Source organism: Cryptomeria japonica, chromosome 8 (assembly GCF_030272615.1).
Source record: "Cryptomeria japonica chromosome 8, Sugi_1.0, whole genome shotgun sequence".
In the NCBI taxonomy this organism is placed as follows: Eukaryota; Viridiplantae; Streptophyta; class Pinopsida; order Cupressales; family Cupressaceae; genus Cryptomeria; species Cryptomeria japonica.
The window spans coordinates 34870829-34884679 of NC_081412.1; positions in this window are offsets into that span (position 1 = coordinate 34870829).

Here is a 13851-nt window from a genome sequence, read left to right on the forward strand (position 1 = left end):
AATCAATAAAGAAACCTTGTTTTCCTGCAAATAGTCACGTTTTTCCTCTTGTACGGATATTTTTCGGACTACGGGAGGGTTCTAAGTTATGGATTCAGATTGAGGGGAATCTTACCTTATTTTAATTTTTATTTTAGGTCCCTATTGTAAGGAAGCTAAGTAGCGGAAACAACTTCCTACACTAACCTTGAGAGGAGGGTAATGCAAAACTTTTTCAGATCATTACAACAGTTACAGAAAATAGAAATAGATATAATAGCATTCATACCACAACACAATGATTTACGTGGGGAAAACCCTTTCGGGAGAAAAACCCCACCCTCCAAAAGCAGCTCAATATTTTATTCAGCAATCAAAAACAGATTACAAAATACTTGCAGAGCAAGCTCTTCGCAGGAGTACCACTAATCAGAGATTCAGAGGCAACTCAATAGCCATAAGACTCTTACACACAACCTCTATCTCATACACCTCATAAATAGGAGATACAATACAAGAAACCGTCAAACGGTATTACAAAACCATGGGCTAAAACCACCCAATAAGGTGTAGCCAACCTTATCTCCCTTCTATGACATGTTAAAGCACACATCAACACGTGTCGCTCCCTTTTACAGCTCATTTATGTATTCGATACAAATTATTTTTCCTATTTCAGGAGTACAAACTTCCGGAGGCCATAACTTGAGAACCGGGTGTCCGATTGACGAACCGTTTGAAGTGCCGGAAAGCTCGTGAAGTGCTCTATCACCTCGTAACCCGCTTCACCGGTTACGGCAACTTTTCAGGGCGTTTCGGAGCCTCTAAAGTCCCCAAAATTAAGTTTAAACATTTTATTGCACCCCTCCAAGACGAAAACTTTAATATCTTCAAAACTAGCTGTGACCTTGCGACGAAACTTTACCGGAATGCTTATCTAGCCAACCAGAAGCTTCAGGGAGAGTTTCGCACCATTTCGGGCTCAAATAAAAACTTACTATAAATAGTAACCTCGCATAAATGCAAGGTTGAGACACCATTTTTCCCAACAAATCTCCCACTTGTCGAACACCTTGCATGAGCAGAAGGGAATGTCAACACAATGAATCAATTGCTAGGGGCCATAAGGCCCATAGACTCTGAACACCATCTGAACTTCTCTGTGCTCACAGCCTTAGTTAAAGCATCTGCAACATTCATCAAAGTGTCCACCTTAACCAGCTTCACCCTACCATCTTCGACCATATCTCTAACAAAATGATACTGAACATCAATATGTTTGGTCCGGGCATGAAATGTCGGGTTCTTAGCTAGGCTAATTGCACTCTGACTGTCACAGTAAACTGTCACTGTACCTTGTTTTATTCCAATATCCGAACACAGTCTCTTAAGCCAAATGGCCTCTTTACAAGCATGAGTAGCTGCCATATACTCTGCTTCAGTAGTGGATAAAGCAACCACAGCTTGTCGCTTACTCATCCAACTAATTGCACCACCAAACAAAGTAAACACATAAGCACTGGTGGATCTTCTGCTATCAATATCACCTGCCCAATCTGAATCCACATAACCATGGATATCAAGGGAAGTCATGTCTCCAACTGAATTACCATGATAAAACAAAGAATACTCTGAAGTACCCTTCAAATATCTGAAGACTCTTTTGACTGCATCCCAATGAACTCTACCAGGATTAGACATATATCTAGAAAGTACTCCCACTGCTTGGGCAATGTCTGGTCTAGTACAGACCATAGCATACATCAAGCTTCCAACCGCACTTTGGTAAGGCACTCTGCTCATGTCTTCCATCTCCAATGGAGATGTAGGACAATCTGAAATGGATAGTTTCATTCCAACTGTAAAAGGAACACTCAATGGTCTACAATTCTGCATGTTGAACCTCTGTAACACTGAATTCACATACTTACTCTGGCCTAGCCATAGCTTTCTGTTCGCCCTATCTCTTCTAATTTCCATCCCAAGAATGTGCTTTGCTGCACCAAGATCTTTCATTTCAAATTTAGCAGCGAGCTGAGACTTCAGTTCTGAAATCATACCTTTCCCTTTACCAATGAATAACATATCATCAACATACAATGCAATGAATAAGAAATGATCACCATAAGATTTATAATAAACATAGTGATCTGATTTAGAACGTTCAAATCCCAAACTCAACACATATGTATCAAATTTCTGGTACCACATCCTAGGACTTTGTTTGAGGCCATACAAAGATTTCTTCAATTTACAGACCAAGTTACTTTTGCCTTTCACCACATAGTGCTCCGGCTGTGTCATATAAATATCTTCCTCCAAATCACCATGAAGGAAAGCAGTTTTCACATCCATTTGCTCAACCTCTAAATCATAAGCAGTAGCAATAGAAAGCAAAAATCTAATGGACGTCATTTTTGCAACAGGAGAAAATATCTCACCGTAATCAACACCCTCAACCTGAGAGTAGCCTTTTGCAACTAACCTTGCTTTATACTTCTCAATGCTTCCAGCTGAACCAATCTTTTTCTTGAACACCCATTTACAACCAACAGGTTTTCGTCCTTCAGGCAATGGTACAAGATCCCATGTATCATTCTTTTTCAATGCTGCCATTTCTTCCTCCATAGCAATCTTCCAGGATTCTGCATCATTCATACCTAATGCCTCTTCTACAGATTTCGGTTCATCCACACTAGTATTCAGAGCAAAAATACATCTCCAATCATCAGGTGAATACCTTTCAGGTGGTTGTCTATGTCTTGTAGACCTTCGAACAAGCTGAGTTGGAGGTTCTTCCTCCTCTTCTGAAGATTCAGAGCTAGATGAGCTCTCCTCAAATTCTTGCCTATCTAGGGGTCTTGATTCAACTCTTTCAGGTGTAGAAGGAAGTTGAATCACATCTTCTTTTTTAGTCTGTTCTGGCTGCAATGTAACAGAAGGAGACTTAATTTCTCTAAAAATAACACTTCTACTGTGAATCACCTTTTGTGCGACAGGGTCCCAAAGCTTGTATCCTTTCACACCATAACTATACCCGATGAAGATACATTTCACAGCCTTGTTCTCCAACTTTGTTCGCTTCTCCTTTGGCACATGTGCATATGCTTCGCAACCAAAAACTCTAAGATGTCTCAATGAAGGCTTGTGACCTGACCATGCTTCCATAGGCGTTTTATCAACAAGAGCTGATGTAGGAGACCTGTTAATCAGGTAGCAAGCAGTGGCAACAGCTTCAGCCCAAAACTTTTGTTCAAGACCAGCACCACTCAACATACTCCTAGCCTTTTCCATCAGTGTCCTGTTCATTCTTTCTGCAACTCCATTCTGCTGTGGAGAATACGGAGTTGTCTTCTGCCTGTTAATTCCACAGTCTTTACAGAATCTATCAAAATCATTAGAGCAAAACTCACCGCCATTATCAGTTCTCAAACATTTTATTTTCTTTCCAGTCTGCAACTCAACCATTGCTTTAAATTCTTTAAAACGACTAAAAACTTCAGATTTACTCTTTAGAAAATAAACCCATGTCCTTCTACTAAAATCATCAATAAATGAAACATAATATGTGGATTTTCCAATCGAAGAGACATCTACTGGACCAAACACATCGGAATGGATAAGATCCAAAACACCACAAGTTTTATGAGAACTCGAGTAAAATTGAACGCGGTTTTGTTTTCCATAAATGCAATGCTCACAGAAATCAAAGTCAAGATTACAGTCATTCAAACCTTCAACAAGGTTTTTATTTTTCAAGGTCCTTAGACCCTTTTCTCCAATGTGGCCAAGTCTCTGGTGCCATAACATAGTCTTCTCTGCAGGTAACTTTGCTTCAGACGAAAGAGCACCCTTACGTACCCAAAAACCATTTCCATCTGCTGAAGGTGAAACCTTCAAATCTTCTAGTGAAGTATCCACAGATTTTCTTTTTACAGAAGTGCTATTACACTCAACAGTGTATGCTTCAAGCTTATACAAAGTGCCAAACCTGACACCTCTAGCAACTACCATAGCACCCTTAATCATCTTACATCCTGTTTCAGAAAAGACTACCTGCACACCCGCATCTATCAGTTTGCTCACAGATAACAGGTTTTGTTTTAATCCAGGGATATGCAGCACACCATTAATCCCTTTTATTCTACCATCAGAAAACCTGATTCTAACCTTACCTCGACCAACAATGTCTAGAGGTGAATCATCACCCAAGTACACCTTACCTCCATTAAATCCTTCATATTCAGAAAACCAATCTCTATTGGAAGTCATATGAAAAGATGCACCTGAGTCAATTAGCCAGGCATCATTACCTGCATGAGTCGCCAAAGCCGCAATAAATGCATCGCCATCTTCCTTGTCGGACTCAGAATCAGAATCGAACTTTTTCTTTTTCTTCTTCTTTTCTTCTTTGCAGTCCTTACGGATGTGACCCGGTTTACCGCAATTCCAGCAAATGACTTTGGACTTTCCAGGAGATTTCGATCTCCCTTTGGATTTGGACTTGCCGCGCTTCTCATTCTTCTTGCCTTTCTCCTTAGGTCTTCCTTGAACGGTTAGGGCTTCCTTTGAACTGATGGATACCTTCCTTCGCATCTCTTCACCGAGTAGGGCACCCACCACGTCTTCAGATTTCAAAACAACAGAAGTACTACCAATAGCCATAACAAGAGAATCCCACGAATCAGGCAAAGAACAAAGCAAGATCTGACATTTCTCCTCCTCATCCATCTTAACACCGACAGATACTAATTGAGCCACAATCATATTGAATGCTTCTAGGTGGTCTGCAATTCGTCCACCCTCTTCCATCTTCAAGGAATACAATTTCTTTCTTAAGAAAATTTGATTTAATAAAGATTTCACTTGATACATCTCGCCAAGCTTAGTCCATAGCTTCTTTGCAGAGTTCTCTTCATGGACATTGATTAGAACAGAGTCTGCCAGGCACAGTCTGATTAGACCCTTGGCTTTTCAGTCCATAACATCATACTAAGCTGCCGCAGTAGGATCTGAGGGCCTTTGGACATTCGCATCAACAGCATCCCAAAGATCTCGATCTATTAGCAGATCTTCCATCTTCAGCTTCCACATCTCAAAATTACTTCCATTAAATTTCTCCACCTCTATTCTCCCTGACGAACTCGCCATCTGAATATTCCTGCAACAAGATCAAAAAGTGTCTTCTGCACAAGCTCCCGCTCAAATCTGGATTAGTTCAAAAAACCCAACTGCCCACAATTGAAACCAAAGGTGATCAGGCTCTGATACCACTTGTAAGGAAGCTAAGTAGCGGAAACAACTTCCTACACTAACCTTGAGAGGAGGGTAATGCAAAACTTTTTCAGATCATTACAACAGTTACAGAAAATAGAAATAGATATAATAGCATTCATACCACAACACAATGATTTACATGGGGAAAACCCTTTCGGGAGAAAAACCCCACCCTCCAAAAGCAGCTCAATATTTTATTCAGCAATCAAAAACAGATTACAAAATACTTGCAGAGCAAGCTCTTCGCAGGAGTACCACTAATCAGAGATTCAGAGGCAACTCAATAGCCATAAGACTCTTACACACAACCTCTATCTCATACACCTCATAAATAGGAGATACAATACAAGAAACCGTCAAACGGTATTACAAAACCATGGGCTAAAACCACCCAATAAGGTGTAGCCGACCTTATCTCCCTTCTATGACATGTTAAAGCACACATCAACACGTGTCGCTCCCTTTTACACCTCATTTATGTATTCGATACAAATTATTTTTCCTATTTCAGGAGTACAAACTTCCGGAGGCCATAACTTGAGAACCGGGTGTCCGATTGACGAACCGTTTGAAGCGCCGGAAAGCTCGTGAAGTGCTCTATCACCTCGTAACCCGCTTCACCGGTTACGGAAAATTTTCAGGGCGTTTCGGAGCCTCTAAAGTCCCCAAAATTAAGTTTAAACATTTTATTGCACCCCTCCAAGACGAAAACTTTAATATCTTCAAAACTAGCTGTGACCTTGCGACGAAACTTTACCGGAATGCTTATCTAGCCAACCAGAAGCTTCAGGGAGAGTTTCGCACCATTTCGTGCTCAAATAAAAACTTACTATAAATAGTAACCTCGCATAAATGCAAGGTTGAGACACCATTTTTCCCAACACCTATGTCCTCTAGTTTGAAAGTTATTACATTTTTACTAAAAACAGTTTTGAAACCCTCCTAAACGTAGGGCTTTGACCATTTTTTTGCATTTCCTCTCATGGCCACCATAAAAAAATTCTAAAACTTGGTGGAATGAGATTTTTGTATATGTATTAGATGATTGTGGAAGAATTTTTAATTTTGGTATGTGTCTTTGGCCTTTTCTTGTATTCTTAGGTTGGCATCCTCAAGTGACAACCTAGTTTTCAAATGCAAAATTGGTGATAAAACAAAATAGGGGTTGAACCAATGCACAACCTCCTGGATTTTGTCAATTTGGGTGTGGAAAATACTTTAATAATTGGTGACAGTTTTTGATCAATCACATTTCATACACTTCCTTAACAAACCCACCTATTTAAGCCCTAATTAGGCCTACTTGCATCTGTGAAGGACAACAAGTCTCCTTTGCTTTCCATACCTCCTCCTTTTGGATTTAGACCTTTCTCAATAAAGGGTATTTTTATATCTATTTTTTTGTTGTTGGTCATTTGCAAGTTTGCAAAGTTGTTTTGATAAGTCCTCTTGAGTGGGGCTACAAGGATTGTGGGGTTTTACAAAGGAACATTGTTGAATTGATTAGTTTGTTGTGCCACCACACATTGAGCATGTTTGTATGGGAATTTTTACCAACCTTGACCATTTGGTTTGATCCTTGCTCACTATTTTGTCAAATTTCCAACTTGAAGCCAAGTTTGGTGTCTAGCCGGTTTGAGTAGGCTTGAGTAATTTTCAACTTTTGATCCTAAGATCTCATCAATGTTATCCTTAGGGTCTAGAATGTTGTTTATGATCAATTGAAGAGTTTTTTGAAGGTGTAATTCTGGTTGGTAGGGTGTTTTGGGTTTCCTTGGTGGCCTATTATGACAGTTTTGTCCTGAATTGCACTCACCTGGCCTAACACTTGCATCAAGTGGTATCAGAGCTTAGGTTTTTAACTTATGGAGTGAAAGATGTAAGAGAATAATGCATATGGAGATAATAACATTGAAAGGCTCCCACCCCACATGACAAATGTGGAATTAGCAAAGAGGGTGCAATCCCTAATGAATGAAGTAAGCAGTCTTAACCAGAAGCTTAATCAGAGGAGACAAGGAGAAGACCTTGGAGAGAGGGGTGAAGAAGAGGAAGAAGCCCTATGGCAGGATGATACTGATGATCTACCTGCAGACCAAAGGTACCTTGTTAATTCCATCAAGACAGTGGCAAGGAGAACCATTGATAATAAGCTTGACTTGCCTACCTTCAATGGAAAGAAGGACCCTGATGTGGTCATTGAATGGGTTGATGCTCTAGATTGTTTCTTTGATTGTGAAGAGATCCTTGAACGTCAAAGGTTCAAGATAGAAAATTCTAAGATGAAAGGTGGATCTTTGACATGGTGGAACTTTCTTCAAGGAGAAAGGGTGAAAGAGGACAAGAGTTTGATCACCTCTTGGAAAACCATGAAGGCCAAGATACATGAGGCCTATATCCCTCCAGATTATGAAGTTCAACTTCATAGAAGGAGGAAAAATCTCAAGAAAAAGGACATGGACATCAGCACATACACCGAGGAGTTCCAAAAGTTGTGTTTGAAGTCCAAGACCGTGGAAAGGGAAAGTGAAAGGCTAGCCAGGTACTTGAATGACTTAAAAATTAATATCCAAGATGAGTTGAATTTGTGTACCCCCACCATAGTACACTAGTGATACCAATCAGCACTTGAAGTGGAAGATAAGTTGAAGAGGAGGAAAGACCAAGACAACAAGGGTTAAGGTAGCAATTTCAAAAAGAACTCCAAAGGCAAGAGCAATTGTTGGAGTAAAGGGTAGTCAAGTAATGACAACAAATCTTGGGAACAGCCCCAAGGAAACAAAGAACAAGGTGACTATGGTGGTAGAGGAAACTCTAGAGGGAGAAGAACCTTTGTTAGAGGAAGAGGGAGATCAAATGAATCCCTCAAATTCTTCAATTGTAATCAGTTAGGACACCATGCTAGAAGGTGCCCTGAAAGAGGAAACAACAACAACAACCACGGTGAAAGAAGAACTCAAGTGGTCCAAGAGGAGAGACATGAACTTGATTTTGAAGAAGGTACAATCCTAATGATGAGGTAGGACTTCCTACAAGTTCCTCACACCCAAGAACCCCCCCAAAGGAAGAATCTCTTCAAGGAAAGGATAAGGTGCCAAGGTAGAGTGTGTAACCTACTCATAGATTCTGGTTCAACTGAAAATTTGGTTTCTAGAGAAATGGTAGATAAACTTGAACTAACTTAATCTTCTCATCCTTTTCCTTATCATGTTTCTTGGCTTATGAAGGGGCAGCAAACCCTTGTGACTTATCAAACCATGGTTGAGTTCTCTTTAGGTGATTTTAAGGATAAAGTTTTATGTGATATTGTAGAGATGGATGCTTTCCATCTTCTACTAGGGAGGCCATGGAAATATGACATGGATGCCACCTATAGTTTTAGGAAGAACACCTAAACCATTGTAAAAGATGGAGTCACCTATACCATGAAACCATTTCCTAACACTAAGGTGGAGAAAGAGCCCACAGTCATATAAATTGGTGAGAAAGATGTGGTAAAAATATTGAAAGAGTCTCAAGAAGAGAGTTTTGTTTTGGTTCAGAAACCCAAGGACAAAGATGAATCTGATCCTATAGCACCTATTCCTTATGTTGTAAAAGGTTTTCTTGACAAGTATAAGGAAGTCAACACAAGTGAGTTTCCCCCTACCCTCCCACCCTTGAGAGATGTTTTCCATCAAATTGATTTGATTCCTAGTGCATCATTGTCCAAAAAGGCACCATACAAGATGACACCCAATCAAAATGTTGAGATCTCAAGACAAGTTCATGAGATGTTGAACAAGGGACTCATTCAAAAGAGTCTTAGCCCTTGTGCCATACCAGTAGTATTAGCACCCAAGAAAGATAGGAAATGGAGGTTATGCACTGATAGCAGGGCTATAAACAAGATCACTATAAGATATAGGTTCCCAATTCCAAGGGTGGAGGACCTAATGGATCAACTTGGAAATGCTTTCTACTTCTCTAAAATTGATCTCAAATATGGTTATCACCAAATAAGGATCAGACTGGGAGATGAATGGAAGACTACATTCAAGACAACAGATGGTTGTATGAATGGCTTGTCATGCCTTTTGGTTTGAGCAATGTTCCAAGCACATTCATGAGGTTGATGAATGAAATCTTCAAAGATTTCAATGGAAAGTTTCTGGTTATATACCTTGATGATATTCTGATTTTTATTATCACTTTAGAAGTGCATATTAACCATTTGGAGAACGTTATAAGGAAGCTTCATGAGCACAAACTAATCAACAATCTAGAGAAGTGTATCTTCATGCATAAGGAGCTCACATTTTTAAGCTTTGTCATCTCTCAAGGCACACTAAAGATGGATCCAAGCAAGGTAGAACCCATTGTAAGTTGGCCTCAATCTAAGAATATAGGTGATGTGAGAAGTTTTCATGGATTAGCCACCTTTTATAGGAAGTTTATTAAAAAATTTAGTCATATTTGTGTTGCATTGTTGGTTACAATTAAAGATTGTAGAAAAACTAAGTTTGTATGGAATAATGTAGCCAATGAGGATTTTCAATATTTGAAGAATGGGGTGGCACAATATCCTATTCTAACCTTGCCTAATTTTGCAAAAGTGTTTACAGTTGAAACAGATGCTAGCAACATGGCTATAGGGGTTGTCCTAGTGCAAGAAAATAGACCTATTGCTTTATTTTCAAAAAAGCTCAATGAGGCCAAGAAGAAGTATTCTACTTATGACCTTGAACTCTATGCCATGGTTCAAGCATTGAAAAAATGGAGACACTACCTTCTATCAAAGGAGTTTGTGGTTTTCACAGACAATCATGCACTACCTAAACTCACAAGAAAAAGTAAGTGTTAAACACATCAAATGGATGGAGAAACTTCAAGCCTATACTTTCACTATCAAGCACAAAAAGGGTCAAGCCAACAAAGTCGTTGATGCATTAAGCAGAAGATTGGGTTTGGTTCAATAAATCCAACTTCAAAGCATTGGTATTAATTCCTTGAAGAATCTCTATGCAGGTGATTCAGATTTTGGTGAAGCTTTTGAGGTTTGCTCTAAACTTGTGGGTAAATATCAAACTGATTTTTCAGATTTCCTCATTCAAGATGGTTTATTGTTTAAAGGATCTCAACTTTGTATTCCTAAATTTTCAATGATGTCTAATATTATCGAGGAAAAATATTGTCGTGGCATGAGTGGTCATTTTGGTATTGATAAAACTCTAGATCTAGTCAAAAGGAGTAATTTTTGGTCTAAAATGGCAAATGATATCAAAACGTTTATTCAAACTTGTACAATATGTCAGCAAGCGAAAGGTGTTTCAACCAATCAAGGATTGTATCAGCCCTTACCAATACCTTCCAGGCCTTGGGAATCAATCTCAATGGATTTTGTAATGGGATTGCCTAGGAGTAAGCAAGGGTATGATAGTTTTTTTGTCATTGTGGAAAGGTTCAACAAGATGGTACATTTGGTACCTTGTAAAAGCACAAATTATGCTTCACATATTGCCCATCTCTTCTTCAAAGAAGTGGTCGGAATTCATGGGTTACCAAAAACAATTATCTCAGATAGAGATGTGAAGTTTCAAGGCCATTTTTGGAGAACTTTGTTCAAGAAATTGGGTATAAATTTGACCTATAGTTTTTCATATCACCCACAAGCTAATGGCCAATCAGAAGTGGTGAATAGGTCATTAGGTAATCTACTTAGATGCCTAACAAAGCAATACAATCAAAATTGGGAGATGATACTCCCTCAAGCAAAGTTTGCATTCAATGACTCTCTAAACTGGTCAACAGGGAAGATTCATTTTCAAACAATGTTTGGCATGCATCCTTGGGGTCCCTTAGAATTGGTAGACCTACTATCTGATTTAAAAATTACTACACAAGGAGAATAACTTGCAGATTTGATAGCAAAAGTGCAGGAAGAGGTGAAACAAACCCTTCAAAATACTACTCAAAAGTACAAAGCCCAAGCTGATAAAAAGAAAAAGGAAGTACATTTCAGAATTGGAGACAAAGTTTGGGCATATCTTAGGAAGGAAAGATTGCCTAAGGGTGGATATTCCAAGTTGCATATGAAGAAAGTGGGGCCATGCACCATTTTTAACAAAATAGGTGACAATGCCTATGAGATTTCTCTTCCTCCTAATTTGCAAATTTCTCCTATTTTCAATATTTGTGATCTAACCTCTTATAAAGATGATGCAGGTATTGACATTGTTGCAAGGCCCTCTGAAGGTGCAGGTACTTCTAATTGATCAGATCTTTCATGACCAAGAAGACTATGTCACCAACCTTCCTCAAAGCAAGTCGGTTGAGTTGGAAAAGACCTTGCATTCTAAGATTCTGAAACAAAATAGGAAGAAGACATATTTGCAGTATCTATTAAAGTGGAAAGGACTCCCCACCATTGATGCCATATGAATGATTGAAGAGCAGATTCAAAATCATGGATCTTCACTTGATAAACTTGACTCAAGTGGGACCTTGAGTTCAAAAACTCATGGGGAGTATGGTGTAGGAGAAAAAAATTTAAAAAATTGATTATCCTACCTTGTTATGACCCCTAAGGGGTCTTGGAATTTTTATTTCATGCTAGAAGTCATTAGTCTTGTTTTTAATCCTTTTGTGAGGCCTAGTCCCAGGTTTGGCAATTTGTGAGCCACTTGGTCAACTATTGTCAAAGGGTCATAAAACATGCGTTTTGATTTATTTTCTTTTTTTTGGAAACAAATTGGTCCTTCATGACCATTGGTAGGATTTAGAAATTTAGCTTGCACTTTTAAGTGCTTTTTAGCAAAAATTGTCAAAAATTGTCAATGTTGTCATGACAACATTTGACAGCTTTTTGTTTGTAAGAAAATATCCTTCCCCATTGGCTAATTAGTTAAAAAAATGGTTTTAACCAATGGGGGAGGCCTTCATAAGCCCTTTCAGGTGGGTGATGAAGGAGTTGATGAAAACTTTCATTTGACAATCAATAAAGAAACCTTGTTTTCCTGCAAATAGTCACGTTTTTGCTCTTGTACGGATCTTTTTTAGACTACTAGGGGGTTATAACTTATGGATTCAGATTGAGGGGCCTCTGACCTTCTTTTTTTTTTTTATTTGAGGTCCCTAAGTGCTCTGGTTTGAAATTTATTGCATTTTTACTAAAAATAGTTTTGAAACCCTCCTAAGCCTAGGGTTTTGACCATTTTTTTGCATTTCCTCTCATGCCCACCATACAAAAATTATAAAACTTGGTGGAACAAGAGTTTTTTTTTTAGTGATTCTAGAAGAAATTTTTAATTTGGCAGGTGTCTTTGGCCTTTTCTTTGATTCTTAGGTTGGCATCCTCATGTGACAACCTAGTTTTCAAATGCAAAATTGGTCATAAAACAAAATAGGGGTTGAACCAATTCACAACCTCCTAGATTTGGTCAATTTGGGTGTGGAAATAACTTTGAAAAATGGTGACACTTTCTGATCAATCACATTTCATATACTTCATTCACAAACCCACCTATTTAAGCCCTAATTAGGCCTACTTGCATCTATGAAGGACAACGGGTCTCGTTTACTTTCCAAACCTTCTCCTTTTGGATTTTGACATTTCTCAATAAAGGGTATTTGGATATCTATTTTTTTTGTTGGTCATTTGCAAGTTTGGAAAGTTGTTTTGATTAAGTCCTCTTGAGTAGGGCTACAAGGATTTTGGGGTTTACAAAGGAACCTTGTTGAATTCATCGGTTTGTTGTTTCATCACACCTTGAGAATGTTTGTATGGGAATTTTCACCCACCTTGACCATCTGGTTTGATCCCTACTCACTATTTTATCAAATTTCCAACTTGAAGCCAAGTTTGGTGTCTAGCCGATTTGAGTAGGCTTTAGTAATTTTCAACTTTTGATCCTAAGATCTTGTTAATGTTATCCTTAGGGTCCAGAATGGTTTTTATGATCAATTGAAGAGTGTTTTGAAGTTGTAATTCTGGTTGGTAGGGTTTTTTGGATTTCCTTGGTGACCTATTGTTATAGTTTTGTCCTAAATTGCACTCACCTAGCCTAGCACTTGCATCATATTCCTTGAGTAATAATATTATAAATACATATGGATAAACATAAAAAAGACTTCCTAGTTGGATTGATTCGTATACTTATTTACAATGTAAGACTAATCAAACATAATGAGGATACATAATAGATAAATAAGTTTTTAATTTTTTTATTTGATACTAAGGGTATTCTCGTGACCCAACCCAACAAACAAGGTGAGCTGACGTGAGACTAGTCCCTGATGGTAGGATCCATAGCTCACAAGAAGTTCCCCCTTTAAAATTTAGTTCCATAGCTCACAAGTAGTTCCCTTGAGAAGAGATTCAAATTTGAGACCGATGGGAAGAAAACTCACCTCCGAAACCAACTCACCTACCCATTGAAGATAATAAATAAATAAGTATTATGATAAATATTTTATCTTAATATTTATTAAGATAAAAAATTTAAAATTTAAAAATAATAGTGTTGATATTAATGATAATATTCTCTAATGGGTATGTGCAGGATCATGGTGAACCAAACAGGCTCTTAAGTGGCAATGAAAATCAGAAAACAGAGT